Consider the following 21,676-nt stretch of genomic DNA (forward strand, 5'->3'; position numbering starts at 1 on the left):
ACTCCTGAGCGAATGCTCAACATACCATTGACATTGCTGATGCTCTTCATAAATAGAGTCTATACTTAGGTAATGATGGTTGGTAATACATACTACACAAGCAGCTTTTGCAAGCATTAATAATATGTCATCTTCCACGTGGAAAATTCATGGTTGAGAGATTGGATAGCATGGGGGTTAGATGTTGTGCACCATGTTATGTTCTGGACATCAAGACTATAAATGATCCCAAATGATCCCGAATATGAACAATCTTAATCTAGTAAGTTTCCTGTACAATACTATCCTCAAATTTAGCCCTAGTTAACATTTAATATCTAGTGTTATTCAGAAATTGAAGACCAGAAGACAACTGCCTCACTGAGTAAAATATAAATAGCTGAATTTAACCAGGCAGCAGGAGAAACACACAGTTCATGTTCTCACCTGCATGAATGGCCCCCCCTTTCCATTACCCTTATCCCCGTTGTCCAAGCTCCATTAGTTTCCTTTGCCCCAGAAAAAAAGTTCTAAAATTCTCATCCTCACATTCAAAGCCTTCCATTGTTTTTACCCCGCCCCCCCATCTCGCTTCTTTGAATCCTCCACTACTAGACAGCTGCATGCACTATCTGCTTCTCTAACACAGCCCCACTTCCTCTTCCCTGGTTCCTCTGCTCCACCATCAGTAGTCACTTCTTCAGCCACTATGCTCCGATCCTGTTGAACTATTTCCTTCAGCATCACCTCCTCGTCACCTCGCTACCTACCTGCAAAATCCTCCTAAAGACCATTCCTTCCAATTGTACTTCTCTCTTCTTCTTGAGCCTCTTCTCCTTCCTTAGCCAGTGCCCACTCGCAATGTACCAACAGGTAAGGTGCTCTGAGACATCGCTGGGTATTTCTTGGGCGCCACAGAAACGAAGTTGTTGCTGTAGATTTGAGAAGCCTCTGCAGGGTAATGTAAACTCTGCATTGTTTCCAACTGAGCAATGCTCAGCTGGGGAGGGCTTAATGCTGACATTTATTATGAGTTTCAGCCAGCTTGCAGTTGTAAAATCAATTGTAATTCATCCTATTTGAAGCTAATGGAAATAGGAAAATGAATAGAAGTGTTACTGACAGTGAAAAATAGCTAATTTTCTGGAATATGCTGTAGCTAAACTGTTTGTAATTGCAGCTTCACATTTTGTTTCCAATGGCTGTTGTTGATTGATATGGTAAGGATCCCACAGTGTTTCGATGCAATAGCTGCATAATCTTTCAATCATAACATCCTAGTCATTTTGCCTTTTCCTGTTTCAACTCTCCCCTTCATTCTCATCCTGAAGGCATGGGGCTATGGTTCAGCACAGTTCCACTAGCACTGGCACCAACAGTGCATCAGTACCTCAACCAAGTGGCCATTCTTCATGTACGTGCCTTGACAGGCAGTGTTGGCAGGCGATGCAACAACATTGCCGAGTTTAATCCTCTACATGTATAGCAATAGATATTGGATAATGATCAGGAATGGATAGCCTAGCTGAGTTATTTTCCCCTCTCCGTAGGGCAGAAGTCAATTATAGCATCTGAACTGCTGCCTTGACTAACTGTCATATCGAGGCATCGTGTGTTGAACATGAAAGTTTCTTGTCCATATGGCTTCATGCTACACTGCGCAATGATTTTTATCTACTAGGCCAGAAACATTTTAATATTAGAATGGTTAATTCTGTCTTTTGGAACTAGGAGCAAGGCAACTCATTGAATATGGTGTTAAAGGATGATGCAATTTTGCTGAACTTTATCATTCTTGGCTTCAATTGGCTGAAATAAAGCAGTCTTTGGAGCTTGTTGCCAACTAATTAGACCAAGAGATTACTTTTTATAGAGCACTGTTCTACATTTTAGAACATTCCAAAGTACTTCATAAACAATGAATTACTTTAGAAGTGCAGGTACTCCTGTCACAAAGACAAACATAGCAGCCAACTTGCAAACAGCAAATCCCACAAGTAGAAAATTAGATAAATAAGTTATTAATCTGTTTTTGGTGGGTTTTTTTCCTTTGAGGGAGGAATGTTGGCCAGAACCCTGGGAGTACTCCCCTGCTCCTCTTTGAATAGTACCATGGGATCGTTTAAGTCCACCTGAACAGCAAACAGAGTCTTGGCTGAACATTTCCTCCCAATTACAGCATCTGCCAGAATAGAATACTGCTCTGCAGTGTCAACTGGGAATATAAGTAAATAATGGGGCTTGAACCCACAGGCATTTGACTCAGTGGCAATAAAGCTGTGCTGATTAGAAGTGAATTACTTCACTGAGGAGGAATGGAAGGTTCCAGCGGAAAAATATTCCGTAATTTGTAAACTTATTTTCAACAGCATCAGGGATCAAGGGTTGAACACGAAAGTTTCTTGTCTATATGGCTTCATGCTACACCGCACAATGATTCTTATCCACTAGGCCGCAAACATTTTAACATTAGAATGGTTAAGTCTTGGAAATGGGGTGCATCACAGAGACAAAGTGAAGGTAAAATAAAAAGACGAGAAGAAAGATTAAGCAGATGGGAAAATGGGGTAAAAATAGAGGACAGGATAAAGCAGTAGTATCATAGAAATTAAAGAGGTAGTCCAATCATCAGGACTAGCTGTTCAAAGAGAACTGTCAATCCTAATCATATATCTTTATCCTTTCCCTGTCTTTATGAAAAGATAAAACCGAAATAATAAGGAATCGGAAATCTTTTTTCATTTAAGGTTATTTTAATTTAAAATGAATTTAAATTTTTGCTCTAGTTGCATAAGAGTTAATATTTGGGTGTTAAATTATTCCTAATATCTGAATAACTTTATTACTGCAATATTAAGGATTATTTCAGCATCTCAATGTATGAGCTGAACACTTTAAAAATAATGGAACTTGCACTTATATAAAGCTTATCATGCCCCAAAGCATCTCTTATCTAATTGGCTAGTTTTAAAATGCAAGGACCTCTGTTAGGAGGGGAAGAAACAGTCGGCAACTTGCACATAGTAAGATCCCACAATAAGCAAATGTGATGATTGGCCAGCTAATGTGATTTTTACTGGTGCTGTCTGACGGAGAAGCTTTGACCAGGACACCAGAACAACCCCCTAATCTTCTTTTAGCCATACCACAAAGTTTTTCAAATCCACGTGGACAAGCCTCATCAGAAGGGCAGCACTTCCTTCAGTACCAGGAACACTAAAAACCCTTGCACCCAGGTGCCCCTTCCATCAGAATATACAGGTAAAAGCAAACATGCCTATAATTGTTTGAGGGGTAATGCAATGGAAGCTTTGCTTTATTAAAGAAGTTGTCACTCAGTTGTGCCTCATACTACACACAGATCTACAGTTCACCTACACATAGACAACACAGCCTGGAAAGGTTACTCAACACAAAAACAGAATTACCTGGAAAAACTCAGCAGGTCTGGCAGCATCGGTGGAGAAGAAAACAGTTGACGTTTCGAGTCCTCATGACCCTTCGGCAGACTCGAAACGTCAATTGTTTTCTTCTCCACCGATGCTGCCAGACCCGCTGAGTTTTTCCAGGTAATTCTGTTTTTGTTTTGGATTTCCAGCATCCGCAGTAGCTTTTAGCTTTTTGTTTTTATCAAGGATCTTACTGTTGCTCTAGCTGAGATCAGCTAACTTTTGACCCTGCCAACAGTAACATTTCCTCTTTTTCAGTTCTGATGAAAGGTCATTAACCTGAAACATTAATTCTGTTTCTCTCTCCACAGATGCTGTCTGAACCATTGAGTGTTTCTGCCATTCTCTATCGCTATTTCAGATTGCCGGTATCTGCAGGGTTTTGTTTTAGTAATATTTTTTATTCTACTTGATGACCTCAGATTGTTCAGTGACTAAAGCCTTTTCAAAATAAAGGGAGAAGATTGACTCTGACCAATTTCCCAAGTACAGAACAATTTGAAAGGTGCAAGCCAAGGAATGACTGGCTGCATTCTTTATATCAGTGGAGGTGTTAATCCATTTATTAATAACCAGGTTAACACCTCTGTTAAAATAGCAGTTTTGTGATGCAGATTCATTAAGTATATGTAGTTATGTTGTAAACAACAATTTCCATGCTGTAAGGACTACTATGATCAAACTTTACACAAATAATGATCAAGTTTAAACTGGAAACTTTATCCTGCCACCCTGTGGTGAGTTGCTATAAGATTGTTTTACATTCTCATTTTAATCTATGTGCATCTAAAGGTATTTTCAAGAAAGTCTCAGGCAAAAAGAAAACAGATTTTAATTTTAGAAGTGTAGTTTTGCTCTGGTTCCATCAAAAATTTCTGCTATGGCCTCATCAGATCACACGTAGATAAATTAGGCCGGCCTGTGTTAAGAAGGCTACGTCTATTTACAAATCTTATTTAAAAGTGGTGCGCTAGATTGGTTTGAAGCAGGTCTTCAAAACACTGTGTTGTGAATCACTGGGTATAACATATTCATTTCTACGAGTCCTCACATGCTAAAATCCCAGTTTCAGAGTCACTCTCGGGAAGTTGCACGATGGAAGTTTCAGGAAAGAAAGTCAATGCTGAGCTGGAATCACAGTTTTGTTATTATAATGATACAATGGGCATCAATCACTTGTAAATGATTGGGTAAACACCTTGTGGGTTCCTTTATTAAGACTAGGCACATGAGGACAGTTGTACATAGGTATAGAGCATTAAGCCATCAGAGTTGTGTGTGTGCTCTGCTCAAGGCAAAAGTGCAACTAAGACTAGATCACATGACACATTTCCCTTCTAGTGATGTCATGCCTTAACTATATTACAACAACCCCCTTTCTTTTTAAAGATACTTTCCCCCTTCCAAAGAAGTACAACTATTTACAATATATGTTCATGTTTAGTTACCATTACATTAGAGCATAGAATTGATGAATCTATAAGTCTTTAAAGCGTAGAGGTAATCCACTGGTATGCCCAGATCTGGCAATGGCAACCTTGTCTGCATGTTTCTTTAATTGCTCACAGTGATCTATGGGATTGTCATTCTTGGATGTTGCTCCTGGTTGCATTCAGGACCTTATCCTAGATGAAATAGGTTGAGGAGCTGGGATGGATCTAATTTGTCCTTGGTTATGCCTCACCATTACATCTTTGTATGTAATGATTTCATAGGACTTTGCTTCTGAACAAATACTTATCACCTCGACTGGTTGCCACGTACCTTCTGTGGGATCCTGGTAATTCTGTACCTGCGTTTTTATTGTGCACATTGATCATCTCTTGTAGTTTTAAAAGTTGCTCTCTAGTTTCTGATAGAGTAGAATGGGTAAGAGTGGGAAATTGGTATGCACTGGTCTGCCAAACATGAGCTCTGCTGGTGCTGGAATAGTTTCACATAAAGGTGTCGCTCTCAGATGTAACATGCAATGTGCAGATCTTGCTTGATCTGTGTGCATTTGAGAATTAAGGATTTCACCTTGTGATTCACCCATTCAGCTAGGCCATTAAATCTAGAGTATTGACGAGAAGAAGTAGTGTGAACGATATTCCACTTCTCACACATATCCTGAAATGGCTTACCAATAAATTGCGGACCATTATCCATAATGCTCTCTCTAGGCACAACAAATAAACTGAAAATAGCACTTAAAGTGTGCATGACAGTTGTGCTTGACGTATTGAGCAACTGTTGAATAATGGGCTACTGGTAAAGTAGTTGATGATGACAATGAAGTCAGTGCCATGTGATTTTGGACCAAGGATGGGTAGGAACTTCATGTGGAATCAATGGTGCTTAATGCTGTCTTGCTTTTCACATACCTTGCACTTCTTGATGATGACTTCAATGTTACTGTTCATACTCAATAGACTGTCTCTCTTGTGAGTCTTCTTGTCTGATCTATGTCCATGTGAGTGATGAAGATGTTGAAGAATATCAGGTCGCAAAGATTCCATATTATGACCTGCCTGTCTTTAAAAATGACTTCCTGGGAGATGCCTAGTTCACCCCAGGACAAGGCCAAAATGGTCTGAAAGGAAGTTGTTGAAAACAGTATCATCCAAATGGCATATAAAATGTAGTAAGCTCTTGGTACTTCTCTGCGGAATTTACTGACCAGTAGCCATGCTTAGCATCAAGCTTTGAGAAGAATTTTGCACCTGCAACTATCGGATTTAACTCTTCTAATATGGGGGTTTTGTAAGTACAATGTTTCAAAGCTGCATTTAAACTTTGTGGTTCAAGGCATACCCTCAATGTTTGTGGACATGCTGAATTGAAATAGGCCATCATTCAGTGATGGTTTCCTACAGTTTCCGTACTGTAAAATCTTTTATCATTTCTTCTTGTAGTTGCTGACATTTGCATTGCGAAAATGTACCAGACCAATTTGGAGAACCTCTTCAAATTTGATGTCAACAAAGTCAATTTGTAGATTTAAGGATATGTCTTCCGGTTTTGCTAGGTTAGGCAATCTGCTAAGTGTATCAGATGTGACCATCAAGTTTCCTGGTTAGTGCCTAGTCTCACAGTTGTAATCTTGAATCTTTATCAAGAGACATTGCTATCATGGCGGTGCACTGGTCAACGGTTTTCACCAAATCATCTCCAATGGCTTGTGGTTGGCCTCTAACACAAATCTTTTGCCAAATAGATGAGTATGAAAACACATGATCCCAAACACTAAAGCTAATGTTCCCCGCTCAATGTTGGAGTAGTCAGATTGTGTTACAGTCAGAGATTTTGAAGCAAAGGCAACCGGTTTGCTTTTTTGTAGTCTGCATGCTCCCAGACCTTTCTGTGAGGCATCTATCTCCAGGGTGATTCTCTCCCTAGGTTTGTAAAATTGCAATGTCGATGCTTCTGATAATAACTGTTTCAGTGCTTCAAAGAGGTATTGGTGGTCTTCAGAAATTGAAAGGCACATCCTTTCTCAACAATTCCCTTAGTGATGAAGACTTTTGTGTGCAATTGGGGATGTATGGAGACAAGAAATTAAAGAGACCTAGACATCTTCAAAGATCACCCTTACCTTGGGGAATTATGATGGCTTTAATATCATCTATTTTACTTGGATCAGGACATATTCTAGCACTGCAATAAATAGAATCGGAGAAATTGATCTACTGCACACTGAGGTCACATTTCAGACTGTTGAACACCAATCCTTCATCATCTGCTGCTTGCATCAATAAGTGCAGATTATGGTCATATTTTTTGCTTTGTTCTTCCCACAATAGCTATGTCATCTGTGATGTAGATTCATCCTGGTATACTGCATGCGAGGTGGACCATGTGAGCTTGAAAGAGATCCTGACTAAAAGATAGTTCGAAAGGAAATCATTGAAAACAGCATCATCCAAATGAGGTATGAAATTTAGTAAGCTCTTTGTACTTCTCCGCAAAATGTACTGACCAATAACCATGCTTGGCATCAAGCTTTGAGAAGAATTTTGTACCTGCAAGTCTTGGATTTAACTCTTCTAATGTGAAGATTTTGCAAGGACAATGTTTCAAAGCTGTGTTTAAACATTGTGGATCGAGGCATACTCTCAATGATCCATTCTTCTTTATGATACATGTGATTGAGCAGCACCAATCTGTGTGCTCTTGTACTCTTCTAATGATGCTGTCTTTCTCCATTTTGCCTAGTTCAACCTACAATTTGTCTTGTAAGTGGATGCTGTACTTAAGTGGTGGATCAATGGACAAACTTGCATTTTCCTGCAAATGTAATGTTACACCCCCTTGAAACTGCTAATTTTGTCAAAATATTCTGGATATTTTAATGTTAGGTCATGAACTGAGGTGATAGGTGTAGTTTCTGAGGGTGATCTCCCTTGTGATGTCTGAATGATTCCATGGATTGTGACTAGTTTGGAGTCGTGACATGCCAGTAGACCTGCAATCATTGGCTTTTAGTCTCCATGATGTAGAACATCTGTGACACCCAGAAGGATTGATTGTACTTGCACTCCATGAATACGGATCCTGAACATGGAATTAATGAACAGGTGTATGTGGAAAGTTTCACCGCAGTAGAGGTTTCACCAAGGCCTTCCATATGGTGGGTGCGTGCAGAAGACCACACCTTCCACATGTCTTGCTAGGTTTGGGTCTTCTAGCGAGTGTGTCAACAATCAGGGTTGTACTTAGGACCTGTAAACTTTGTTGACCTGCAAGGATCACTTGTACTTGCGTCCATCCTTGAATAGCTCTTTGATGTTATACATTTTGGGCTTGTCTCGAAGATCATTCTGGAATACTTCCATGGGGGTGGATGCAATCACCAACTCAACAATTCTGTCTTCTGCGTTTGACAAATCACAGTACACACCCTTTTCTCTGTATTTGCTGATGAAGCGGTTAATGGATTCTGTAGGCTGTTATCAAAATAAACATGAACTTTAGTTGATGAATACAGAAGTTTAAACTGATTCTGATCCGGTCTTCCAATGAAGTCCATACCTTTTGGGGACCCTTTGACTCTTCTACTGTTAATCCTGACGTGTTCAGCCTGTGTAGACCTTCATTCCCAATTGCTAGGTGAATTTTTATGGTTGCTTGTCTGGTTCAGATGCAACTGAATCAAGAAACAATAGCTCTGTACACTATTGGAACATTTTTGATTTGGATTGCAGGGCAGCTGCATCTCAATTCAAACTGGGGAATTTTGTGGACATTCTGAAGATATCCCTTTGACCTTCCTTCTTGTGTAGTACCCAGGATGAGTATCGCTGTAGCTGCTTTCGTGTGTCTTTCTGAAGCTCCCCCCACAAGGGTAAGGATAGAATAATGGCATCTTTGCTTTTTATTCAATTATTGTTCAGCAACTCCCTAAGCTGCCCATTATAATCGCAACCTTCTCTGGCCCTGTTTTTCTGATTTTTTTTTCTTTTATTTTTGTTTGACTCTCCCTTGTTCGCTCCATTGTCCTGGTCACTCACCTTTCCCAACTGAGCTAACAGCTGGTCCTGTCAACGCACTGTCCCACTCACAGAACTAACAGGCTGTGTGCTGCAATCTCACCATAAGGGTTCTGTCTGCTTACCAGCTCTTTACTTGAGCACTGGCTTGATGCTGTGTCTTCAAAGATTTTCTTCACAGTCACCACATGTGCTTTCAACACTTTCCAATGCTGCAATTTAGTAGTGGTCTGGCCAAAACATTGATGGTTTTCACATGCCATGCAACATGATTTAAGGCTGTTCACATGTTGTACCTCTACTGAGTCTTGTTGCAACCTATCTTACCACTGCTGATCACCATGTCGTGTTATTATAATTTTATAATAATCACCAATCACTCATAAGGGATTTGGTAAACACGTTGTGAAGACTAGTTGTATTGAAAACAGTTGTATAGAACATGAAGACATCAGAGTTGTGCATGTTCTCTGCTCAAGGCAAAAGTGAGACTAAGACTTGACCACATGATACATTTCCCTTCTCGTGATGTCATGCCGCTATCCCTTAAAGGCATATTACAACAGTTAGTCTCAACACTGGCACTGCCAACTGCCTGAGAGAAAACCAACTCAATGCTGTTGATGTGGTTGAGGTCTAAGATAGAAGGAAAATTTTATAAATATAGGCAATACATTTCTGCCAACCATTCAATAAATAAACACCTCATCTATTGTAATAATGAGCAATCCAAGCAATGAGTTCTGAGGATTAATCACTAATCTGTGCTGAGTTAGCTGATCTCAGATGGAGCACCAGTAAGGGCCTCATGCTTTCCAAAGCTGTGGACCTTAACAATAGTATTAGTGGATTTCCCATTGTCACGGTTGCAGAAAGGTTTTAGTCCCTTGACAATAACCTCCACTCAGATTCAGGCTGAGAGGTTTTAGACAACAAGCTTCAATACATATTGAACACTTGTTACTTTTAAATTTTTAACTTCTGCATACCCAGGAGATGCCAATGTTAATGGATTTCCCATTGTTACAGTTTCGACAAAGGTTCATTAGCCCAGCGACAATAACCTCTGGTGCCGAATGCATATTGAAGCTTGTTGCTTTTAAGCACTCTGACATGAATTGTAAACAAGTTATTGTTGCAGGACTAACAACTCTTTGCTACGACCATAAGCACAGAAAATCCACTGACAGTGGCGTCCATGATGGAGGTAGACTATAGGTCTAGGTACAACATAAGGCACACTGAGTGATGGCTCCTTTCATAAAGTGAAGCTTTGTCTAACAAGTGTAGCTACATGCGCTTTTGCCCGTATATCCTGGTGTAGAGGGTACTGGTGGGTGGTTGTTATGCGCTCCTAATGCCGACTGACCAGATTGGTATCCATTCCCCTCATCCAATAAGAAGCGGCAATTCCTGACCAGAAAAGACACCGCATCCTGTTTGAAATGGTCGGGGAGGGGTGGAGGAATGGAGGAATGGGAGCCTCACAGCGTATGGCACCAAAGCAGAAACAAAGTAGACAGCAATAGGGGGGAAAGAAAACTAACAGCCCTCCTAAAATGCATCAGGAATAAACTTTAAACTGGTTCTTCAAGGTTAATTACAGATCAGTACAGCACCATAGGAGACCACACAGCCCTCCACCCTGCATCGTTTCTATTGAAAAGCAATCCAGTTAATCCCACCCAGAGGTCCTTCCCCATATTCTTGCAATTCCTTCTCCTTCAACTTCTTTTTATATCCAATTCTCTTTTGAAGGCTACCATCGAATATGCTTCTACCAAGCTATCGCATTCCAAATTCTAACCAATTGCGTTGTTATAAAGTTTTATTTTTATGCTGTCTCTGGTTCTTTTGCCAATTGCCTGAAATCTGGACCCTCTGGCTATCACCCCTGTAGCCATTGGAAATAGTAGCATTGGACTGGTTGAATCCTCTTCCACCTTGTGGACAGCACCCAATGTCCTTGGGCATCTATTTAATGTGCTTGAGAAGGGGGAACAGCCAAATGAGGTGGGAATGATGGAAAAAATAAGTATTATAATTTTTCTTTTTGCCTTATTTACAGGGGGCCAGCAAAAATGGGTGCCGTCTTCCTGCATCTGCCAACGATGGCAATTTTCCCCTCTTTAAATTCAGCTGGGTCAGCCCAACTGGAAAATCGAGGCTTTTGTTCTCCCTGCACACTCATGAAGGATGTTCAATTAAATGAAGCGCTAGGGGCTTGTCAATATTGATAAGCCGGACCCCAGCAGCAGCATTCAATTCCTTCAGGGAAGGATGGAAGAGGTAGGAATTAGACAGGAGGAAACGTGATTTTTTTTTTTAAATTGCCATGGAAACAGAAGGAACAGCTGATGCTGCATAGTTGGAATTTATCTGTGTAATAATTTGGAAGTTTCCTGTGAACATGAACACACGTATTTCAGTCCTACACCATTTAACCGGTGCGTTGCGAGGGACTAACCCAATACTGTTGCATCCTGTCATGTTCTCATTATTCAATTATTAGAAGTAGAAACATACACTGATTTTACATTGAGTACAATTTTTATCAGTTCATTGTTCAATGAAGGAAATTAGGACTGCTCACATACTGATGTCAGAGTGAATTATCCACGGTCTGTTAGAAGGAAGACTTTAAATGTCCAAAGTGCCTTTACCCGTTCTACACTTTGCCTTACTTTTGAGTGAAAGGATCCAATTAGATCATTTTCATTTCCTTAAGGCTTTGGTGCCACTTCTCTTTTCATTTTGGCTAACCAGCTGTTGAACGGACTTGACCACCATGTTTACAAATCTCCAAATTAAACTACTGTGTTTCATTTTCTTGACATGCAATGAATAGTCTCTCTTTCTGTCGGAATGCCCCACACCCACCACCCCCCTCCCCCAATTTATCTAAACCCAAAGAACACAGGTGCAAGTTGGCAGGCTCCAGGTACTCAAGGCTGGAATTTAATTGGCTAAAACTGAAAGGCCTACAAACACAGACCACGAGCAAGAGTACCGCTCTTCCAGTTTGGGCAACTATGTCAGTTAAAAATACGGTTGGAGGTTTATATGTCATTGAGTCATAGAGATCTACAGCACAGAAAAAGGCCCTTCGGCCCATTGAGTCTGCGCCAGTCAAACAAGTACCTAACTATTCTAATCCCATTTTCCAGCACTAGGCCCACAGCCTTGTATGCCATGGCACTGCAAGTGCACATCCAAATGCTTCTTAAATGTTATGAGGGTTTCTGCCTCTACCACCCTTTCAGGCAGTGAGTTCCAGATTCCCACCACCCTCTGGGTGAAAAAATTCCTTCTCACATCCCCTCTAAACCTCCTGCCCCTTACCATAAATCTATGCCCCCTGGTTATTGATCCCTCCACCAAGGGGAAAAATTCCTTCCTGTCTACCCTATCTATGCCCCTCGTAATGTCATACACCTCAATCATGTCTGCCCTTAATCTCCTCTGCTCCAGGGAAAATAACCCCAGACTATCCAATCTCTCATCATAACCAAAACTCTCCAGCCCAGGCAACATCTTGGTAAATATTCTCTGCACTCTCTCCAGTGCAATCACATCCTTCCTATAATGCGGATTCCAGAACTGCGCGCAATGCTCTAGCTGTGGCCTAACCAGCATTTTATACATTTCCAGCATAACCTCCCTGCTCTTATATTCTATGCCTCGGCTAATAAAGGCAAGTATCCCATATGCCTTCTTAACCACCTTATCTACCTGTCCCGCTACCTTAAGGGACCGGTGGACATGTACATCAAGGTCCCTCTGATCCTCGGTACTTCCCAGGGTCCTACCATTCATCATGTATTCCCGTGCCTTGTTTGTCCTACCCAAGTACATCACCTCACACTTATCTGGATTAAATTCCATTTGCCACTGATCAGCCCATCTGACCAGCCTGTCTATATCCCCTTGTAATCTAAGGCTATCCTCCTCACCACCCCACCAATTTTCGTGTTATCCGCAAACTTACTGATCAACCCTCTTACATTCAAGTCTAAATCGTTTATATATACCACAAACAGCAAGGGACCCAACAGTGATCCCTGTGGAACCCCACTGGACTCAGGTATCCAGTCACAAAAACACCCCTCAACCATCACCCTCTGCTTCCTGCCACTCAGCCAATTCTGGATCCAATTTGCCAAATTGCCTTGGATCCCATGGGCTCTTACCTTTGTTATCAGTCTCCCATGTGGTACCTTATCAAATGTCTTGCTGAAGTCCAAGTAGACTACGTCAAATGCATTGCCCTCATCTACACACCTGGTCACCTCTTTGAAAAATTCAATCAAATTGGTCAGACATGACCTCCCCATTAACAAAACCATGCTGACTGTCCTTGATTAATCCCTTCCTCTCCAAGTGTAGACTAATTCTGTCCCTCAGAATTGCTTCCAATAGTTTCCCCATCATTGAGGTTAGACTGACTGGCCTGTAGTTCCCTGGTTTATCCTTTCCTCCCCTCTTGAATATGGAGCCCAGAGCCAGGGAAACAAATCATGGGTCCTAGTGCTTTTCCTCTTTCAGGCTTCATATCCCTCCCCCATCCTGAATTAAACCTCTTGCCCACATCCTCTGGGTGCCCAGAATTGGGAACCATAGTTGCAGTGGGGTTGAACTGTTTTATAAAGCTTGAGCAAAACCTCTTATCTTTTGTACTCTATGCCTCTCTGAAACCTAAGCTTAGGTTTCAGTGTGATATACTTTACAACCATGGCTTAGTCAGACAATTACTCACAACTTGGTCATCCACATAATGCAACCAGCTCCGCTTCTTTGAACCTAGCCCCATGTGATATGTGGACAGCAACATCCAAAAGAACCTCACAAGCACTGCAAACAACAAACCTATGTACAAATGAGAATATCTTGAACTAACAGTGACATATTCTATCGGTGCATGACTCCTAGTTTCAAGTTTTAACATGGCTAAACCTTCCAGGAAATTAGCACCAACCAATTCACTTGCAACAATGTGCTATTTCTATCCATGCAAGAGGGCTTTGTTAACAGAAAAATTACACTTTGCATTGAGTGATAAATATTTTCTCATGTTAAATTGAAACTAGCTTACAAATGTCCAGCATGGAGCATATACTAGGAGAGCAAAGTGCTGCAGATGCTGGAAATCTGAAATATAAATAGAAAATGTTGGAAATACTCAGCAGGCCAGGCAGCATCTGTGGAGAGAGAAACAGAGTCAAGGCTCCAGGTCCACGATCAGCACTAGTTCTGACGAGAATCACTGACCTCTGTTTCTCTCTGCACAGATGCTGCCAGACATGCTGAGCATTTACGAACACATCCCGTTTCTATTGGAGCAAAAATAACCTCTTTCTCCAGTCCTCCAAAAAGCAACCAGACTCTTGTGAGCCTCTCATTCTCCCTCAGCAAGAAATCGAGGGAACAGGGAGCGCATCGGGGTCGAGCCAAGGAGTTGGCGCACACTCCTAGCTGGCCTCGGCAGAATGAATGTGAAAGCGGGGTTTGGAAGTGGGATGACTTTCAACCTCAGTTTTCCTCTTCTCCTGGCCCAGTGTGTAATAGGTTTTTGGGGAGAGCGGAGGAGGGGGAGGGGAAGAGTGTGTGTCCTTGTACTGAGGTGACTGTGTGTGTCTGTGTGTGTGTGAGTGTGTGTGTGTGTATGTGTCAGGGTTCCCCCTTGCACAAAGTCACTCACTCTCACGCACTCTCACTCTTGCACACTTACGCACGCTCATGCACACACACTTTCTCTCACATACATTGACTCACACACACTCACTCTCACCATGGTTTAAGTAAGTTATATTTGTATATGTGGGTGTTAGGAATGAGTTTTAACTTTAATGTTTAAGTTTGATTTGTATTTCTCTATCTGTGTGTTAAGAAAGGTTAAATTGAGTTTTAGTTTCACTTTAAAAAGTGCCTGTATTTCTAATGAGAGTTTTACGACTGTTGCAGTTAAGTTAAACAAACAAGAGTAGGGAAACTGGGCTGTTACCTAGCAACAGGGGTTCAGAGAGACAGGTCCCTCTCACAGACACACACAGAAGAAACGAGAGACGGTAGTTTTGATTTGGAAGCTGTTTGAGCTCAGTTGGTTTTGAAAGTAGCTGCCAGGAGAGATTGGAGCAAAGGGGGCAGATAACCATTCTCAAGCTAAAGAAAAGACCTCAAAATCCAGGGGAGTGGGACAGGAGAAATTCCCAAGAAGACCTTCTAGTCAAAAGAAGGACAGGAGCCTGGAAAATGTCCTGTTAGGTGAAGTTAAGAGTGAGGGGCAGAGACAAAGGATCCAAGCTTCAGATTTAAAGAGACAAAAGCTAGAGAAAGCAGATTTAAAACGAGAACAGCTTGCAAGAGTCCAGAAGGTCCAAGGAGACAACCGAAGGTCTGTAACTCTTTGCTACGGGCATGTGAAGCAGTGTGTACTGTTGACAGCCGAGTCAGTGAGAGAGGGTACATGGAAGACAGCTTGAATGCATGCGGTGACCCAGAGAAGAGGAAGGTCCGAAGGAGAGTTCGAAACCCTAGAGGTGACCCCTTTCGGAAGGCGTCTGAGAGAAAGCTATGGTTTGGGAGAAGGTTCCAAAGCGAGTTCTTGGAGAGTGTGGAGAATGGAAATCCTCATGTGAAAGACAGAGTTCAGTGGGACTGATTGGCTCATGGTGTGACAAGCACCTCTGGGAAGCTGGGGAGAGATCCATAGCATCTGGTTGAGGTGGCATCAGTCACTTGGTTTCACAGTGTGGTGTGTCTGACCACAGGTCACCTATTGGCACATGGACTGTGCACTTACTGTGAACATGAGAGTATAAGATAGCTTTTGTAACTTGCACCATCCTTACAAATTTGTATATATCTGTAAAGGTATAGTAGTGGGTGATATAGTTCATCTTTACTTGTTAAATAAATGTTTTATTCTTTTGTTAAAAGTTCATTAGCTGACTCCAGTGACTCTGTTCAGTAGACCCTCTCCACGTATCTAAACAAACAAATAAAAGTTAGGACCCATCAAGCTGGGTTCCTGGGATCAGGCTTGTCCAGTGGTAACCTCAGCTGGGGATCATTAAGCCATACACTCACTCATACTGACTTACTCACTCTCACACAAACTCATTCTCATATTTACTCACTTTCACATTCACTCGCTCTTACACTCATTCACTCTTACACAGGGGAAGCTAGAGACAGGCCCACATCATCGTTGAGGGACTAAGGAGAGGCTGGCAAGGGCCATGGGCCACACCCAGACACCACTGGCTGAAGGAGGACTCAGAGAAGAGGCTGGGAAGGAGACGGCCAGGGCAGGGCCACAGACACCATTACTCAAGGGAGGAAGAAGAGGTTGAGAGGGGTAGCCTGGCCCAGGACCACACCATCATCGAGGGACTAAGGAGAAGTTGGAAAGGGCCAGGGGTCACAGACAGCATCGACTCGAGGGAGGACTTGGGAGGAGAGTTCGGGAAGGGAAAGGCCTTGTGGAGGTAAACGAAACATAGGGGTACTAGGTGCTTTGGCTTTTACCTTACTTTGCATTCCAGCAGCCTCCAGCCAGGTCTGAAGAAGAGTGAAGAAAGCAGCAGCTGACAATGCCCCGTCAGAATAGTCCATGAGGTAAGCAATAAAGGAGGGACTAGAGAATCTGGCATGTCCTACTTGGCCTATGATTGTTCAGAACAAGAGCAACCATTGACTGAGTAGCCTGTCAATCAGGATGGGTATGGACCTGATTGGCTGCTTTGGACATTGACCACTTGGATTGACAGGCTACTTAGTCAATGAGCCCGGGCCCCCCACCCCTAGAACACGGGCGCTGGTGTTTTGCACCTTGTTCACCATCTCTCCCAGGCCTTGAAGGAACTAGGTGGGAATAATTCCAACACCCAGTGGGAGGTCTGTCTCTCCATATCTCATAAATAAGCCAAGTTGACTGATTAATTTTCAGGAGTGTCCCAGAATAGTGCAGACCTGTCTGCTCAGGTATCAGATTAGTGAAGCACAGGGGTTTCAGTTTCCCATCATCAAGTCAGTCATTTGAGTCAGCTGAAACTCCTAAAATATCCTGCTTACCCATTCCGCCCCTCCACCCCCCTCCTCTCCCCACCCCCCCACCCCGTGTTGCCTTCTGCAAGGGGGGGTTGTAATTCACTGGTCAACTCTTCCCTTTAAAATCCAAGATCTCTCACTGTATCAGTTCAACTAAATTTGCTTTCTGTGTGTACAATGATGGACTCTGCCATAAGTTAACACTTCTATGTCAAGTCATTTAGTTTAACTAAATCTTAAGTTAAGCTTAGATCCAAGTTTGTAATCTTATCCCCTTCTTTTCTCCTGGATCAACACAAAGAATTTCTCTACAACATTCCAGCACTTCGCAACTTTAGAAATTCAGATCATATCTCCCTTCAGTCTTTTCCAACAGGAACAGATTCAGCTGTGGGTTGTAGCATCTTAACCTAAGTGTCTGAGTGACATCCTGTACAGGGACGATTTCCACAGCTTCCATCCTGAGTCATGATCTAACTGAGGTGATTCTGCACAAAATGTCTGCATGAGGCCTACACATTTAAATTGTGAAACAACAGACAAACAAAGAAGACTAACAGATATCAGTAAACACAAAAAAAAACAGTTCTCTTTGTAACACTTAGGTCGATGTGGTAATTCAAATGAATCCACTTCCTTTTTAATTCATAGAATTCTTAGTTTCACTTAGAACAGAGTTTTGATATTTTAAACTGTATGCAGTGATGCTGGAGTGTAGGGGCAAGACAAGAGGCAAGTCAACGCCAAGGTGTAGATCTGCCTACCTGTGTACTGATGGTGTCCGCAAGAAAGACCCAAACCTCCCTGTCGCTTGCCATTTCAACACTCCACCCTGCTCTCTTGCCCACATGTCTGTCCTTGGCTTGCTGCATTGTTCCAGTGAAGCCCAACGCAAACTGGAGGAACAGAACCTCATCTTCCGACTAGGCACTTTACAGCCTTCCGGGCTGAATATTGAATTCAACAACTTTAGATCTTAAACTCCCCCTCCCCCCATCCCCACCCCGTTTCTTCCCCCTCCCCCTTTTTTTTTAAATAATTTATATAGATTCTTCTTTTCCCACCTATTTCCATTATTTTTAAATCTACAACTAATACCTGGTTAGTCTTTCCACCCCACCCCCACTAGAGCTGTACCTTGAGTATCCTGCCATCCATTCTTAATTAGCACTTTTCTTAGATAATATCACCACCTTCAACACCTCTTTGATCCTTTTGTCTGTGACATCTTTTGATTATCTGCTCCTATCACTGCTTGCTTGTCCCCACAACCACCCCACCCTCAACTTCTCTCTCCCCCCGCCCCCGACCTTAGACCAGCTTATATTTCACCTCTCTCCTAACTATACTTCAGTTCTGCCGAAGGGTCATGAGGACTCGAAACGTCAACTCTTTTCTTCTCCACCGATGCTGCCAGACCTGCTGAGTTTTTCCAGGTAATTCTGTTTTTGTTTTGGATTTCCAGCATCCGCAGTAGCTTTTAGCTTTTTGTTTTTATCTGTGTACTGATGGATATAATCCTCACCCCAAGCACCAATCTGCTCTCTCCCCATTCCTGGAGGTGTTCCATTCTCAGGGACTCGTGTATGCCTTTCAATTCTCTAATCCTGCCTTCTTGTCTCACATTAGCATCACTTCTGTCAATTAACCATCTCCTGTTCAAAACTCGCTGTTTCCTTCTTGTTTACATGGTCATTTTTTTCTCCCCCTTCTCCCTCCTCCCCACGACCTTTTCCTGACTCCATTCCTTCTTATAAGTTGTTCATATATGAAATGTTCCTGCTCTAGTTAAATGCTATGTCTGAATTGCTCCCATTGTGACAGTAACTCCCTTTCAAAAGTACATTCTTGTAAAGTGCTTTGGGACATCTTGTGGTTGAGGAAGGTGCTATATAAATACAAGTCTTTCTTTCTGAAACATCACAGGTTTTCTACCTGACTCGCTGAGGGCCAAGGTTTTCCAGTTTTGTTGCACATTTCCAGCATCTGCAGTGCTTTAGTTCTCATCAAAGGCAAGTCCTGTATGTCAGAGAGCATCAGGGAATCAGTAGGCATCACACAATGACGGACTCGAGTGAGAAAACTTCAAATCCCCATACCATCGATTCATGTTCCTGTCAAATTTTGTGGTTGTGCATAGTCAGTTTTTCAATTACATATTTTTGTGCAGCTGCACAGGCAGTGTATTTAAGATGCAGAAAAGCTCTGGTTTGTGAGTGGCCGCGCAGGCCTGAGGGGAACGTGAGCATTGAGGAGCCAAACTCGCTTTTGTCACTGTGGGGAAAGTAGTGGAATGAGTGTAGACACCTCTTAGTGGAGGAGGGACCAGGAAGGGGTGAAAATAATTCAGAATATGAAGAGGATGAACCTTGCATTCCGGCATTCCTCACAAGCTCTGACATCCCAAAGTGCTTCAGAGTGAGCGAATCATTTTTGGCACGGAGTTACTGTGGTTAGGTAAGGAAAAAGTGCCTATGTAAAAACTCTTGTGCAGTAAGGGCGACCTTTGCATCAGATAGTGTGAGGCACAACTTTTAAAAATGTTCCTTTTCTTTGTTGTGCAAGGCAATGCTTGTTTCAGACAGTGTTGCTCCACCTACTCTACCACCAGCGTTGCCTCTGATGGATATTAAGCATCCTTAAGTGAAATGGATTTTGACAGTCTCAGCAAAATTCCTAATGGCCCTAAATCCTCAATTGCTCAACGCTCCCACTAATTGTGGCCAATTGGCAATCTCATTTGACAGGACACAAAGAATAGCAAAGGGAATTCCTGTCATAAATGCTGTGGAGTGTGTGTGTGTGTACATTTGTATGACCATGGGAACAGTGTCCGGCAGATTAATGGCAGGGTGGGGGTAAGGGAGTGGGAGGACAGGGGGTGGAGTGGGGTGGGGTGGGGGTGGGGAGTGGGTGGAAGCCTAGAGGATATGAGGCCCAAAGTTTCCTTGTGCAGTCTAGTGGAGCACTCCTGTTCCTTTTTTGCACACAGAGAAACATTTCAAAAAATGTTTTTAAATCTTCTCGCACACAATCTGGCTCTTGGCAGGTCATACCTGAAGAAGAAACCGTCACTTCTCACCGGCTCAGGACTCACTTAAAGCTGGGGACTGCTGCCTTCCTGAAGGCATCCCATTTTCCCACCCGGTTATCATCGGGTCACAGCAGGCTATCAGAGGGGGTAAAAGTTGCTTCCCTTATTTTAATTCCCCAATATCCTCCCTCCCCTGCCCCACCCCCAACTCTTCTTTCCACCAGGCAGGAGGTTAAATTTGGGGCCAAAGATTCCTGCATAGTTTAAGTAACAAGTAAAACTCATCACACAAGCTTGAGAATGCAACCATTCAGAATCAGTATCCTTCCAAGTCACAGTCAGGTTGCAGTGAGGTCATTGCAGACCTTTTGCTCTTATTTTTGGGTCTTGATGACTGACGTAATTTGTCCACTGATGGAAGGTGAAGAATTGCTTTATACCCTTAAAACATCTGTGTGTCTGCTCATTCCCAGGCCACTTTTACAGAATGCAAGATCTAACTGTAAGCCCAATGGAACAACTAATTTTTAATGTTTGGGATGACGCTCGCAGGCTCCAAGTTTATGCCAGAGTTTTAAAAGAGTTGTATATCTGGATCACAAACAGCATGCATTGCTCAAGGGCTTACTGTCTCGTAGAACAAACATCGGTCCAGACCAGGAGGTCCCGTTTGCAATTCCCAGTGTGCGCTGAATTAATCGCAGCCAAAACAGCAGTGTGGGAGGCTGAGTGGGAAGAAGATCAGACAGGGCCCCCTATCTCTCACAAAGTATATTGTGAAGGAATAGCTGGAACTCTCATTGTTATGAATGTTAACTTGGGTGAGGCATTGGGTGTACTGCAGAGCTGCACCACAGTGTGAGTTGGCATCTTCAGGGGCTGAATTCAGAGCAAAGTTTGCCTTAAGTACCCAAATGAAACTCATTCAGTACTCAAAGGGTTAATCACAAGCTCGTAGGCACAACCTGTATGACTCAAGGCGAAAATGGAACAGTTTTTTCTCACCTGTGGTTTTGCATTAGATAGCAACATTACACCCAAGCTAGCTCTAAAATTAAAAACCAGAAGCTTATAATATTCTCCCCCTCTCACCCCAGCTTCCTGACATCTGCTGTGGTTATCAATTCTGTGGGTTAGTGCTTTTCTGACCTACATACAGACTTAGCCAGCTGCACCGAAGCTGTTATTGATCGAAAGGACTTGTATAACTGTACTGAGCTCGGACATAAACAAATCCATCTTGTTGTGCATAGATTTTATATAAGAAAATAAACGGCATTTTATTGTAACTTCTGCAACTAGGAAACATTCATCAGCTTTTCAAGTTGGAGTTTGGCAAGAGGGAAACGATTCATAGTGAAAGAATGTCGTGGAGATTAGTGTTAATTTTGTTTTTAAAATGTTGCAAGAATTCCTTCAAGACAGAACAAGCCTCACTAAAAAGATTGATCTTCAACCCGTCTGATATTGCACATTGTTTATGACTATTCCGATAATATTTTCCCGGTCTCTGTTCGCCTGGCAGCAGCGGGCACTACTAGTGGTTTTAGCGGATCACTGGACAAACTGCCCATTAATACCACCCCCCCCCACCTCACCCTGAGCCCAGAGGGAGAGGGAGCAACAACCTCCTGCTCCCATTCACTGATCCCCACTGGAAGGTGCTGAATGAGTGTGTGATCAGCTTTGTGGGACAG

This window comes from Cetorhinus maximus, chromosome 13, assembly GCF_964194155.1.
Source record: "Cetorhinus maximus chromosome 13, sCetMax3.hap1.1, whole genome shotgun sequence".
In the NCBI taxonomy this organism is placed as follows: Eukaryota; Metazoa; Chordata; class Chondrichthyes; order Lamniformes; family Cetorhinidae; genus Cetorhinus; species Cetorhinus maximus.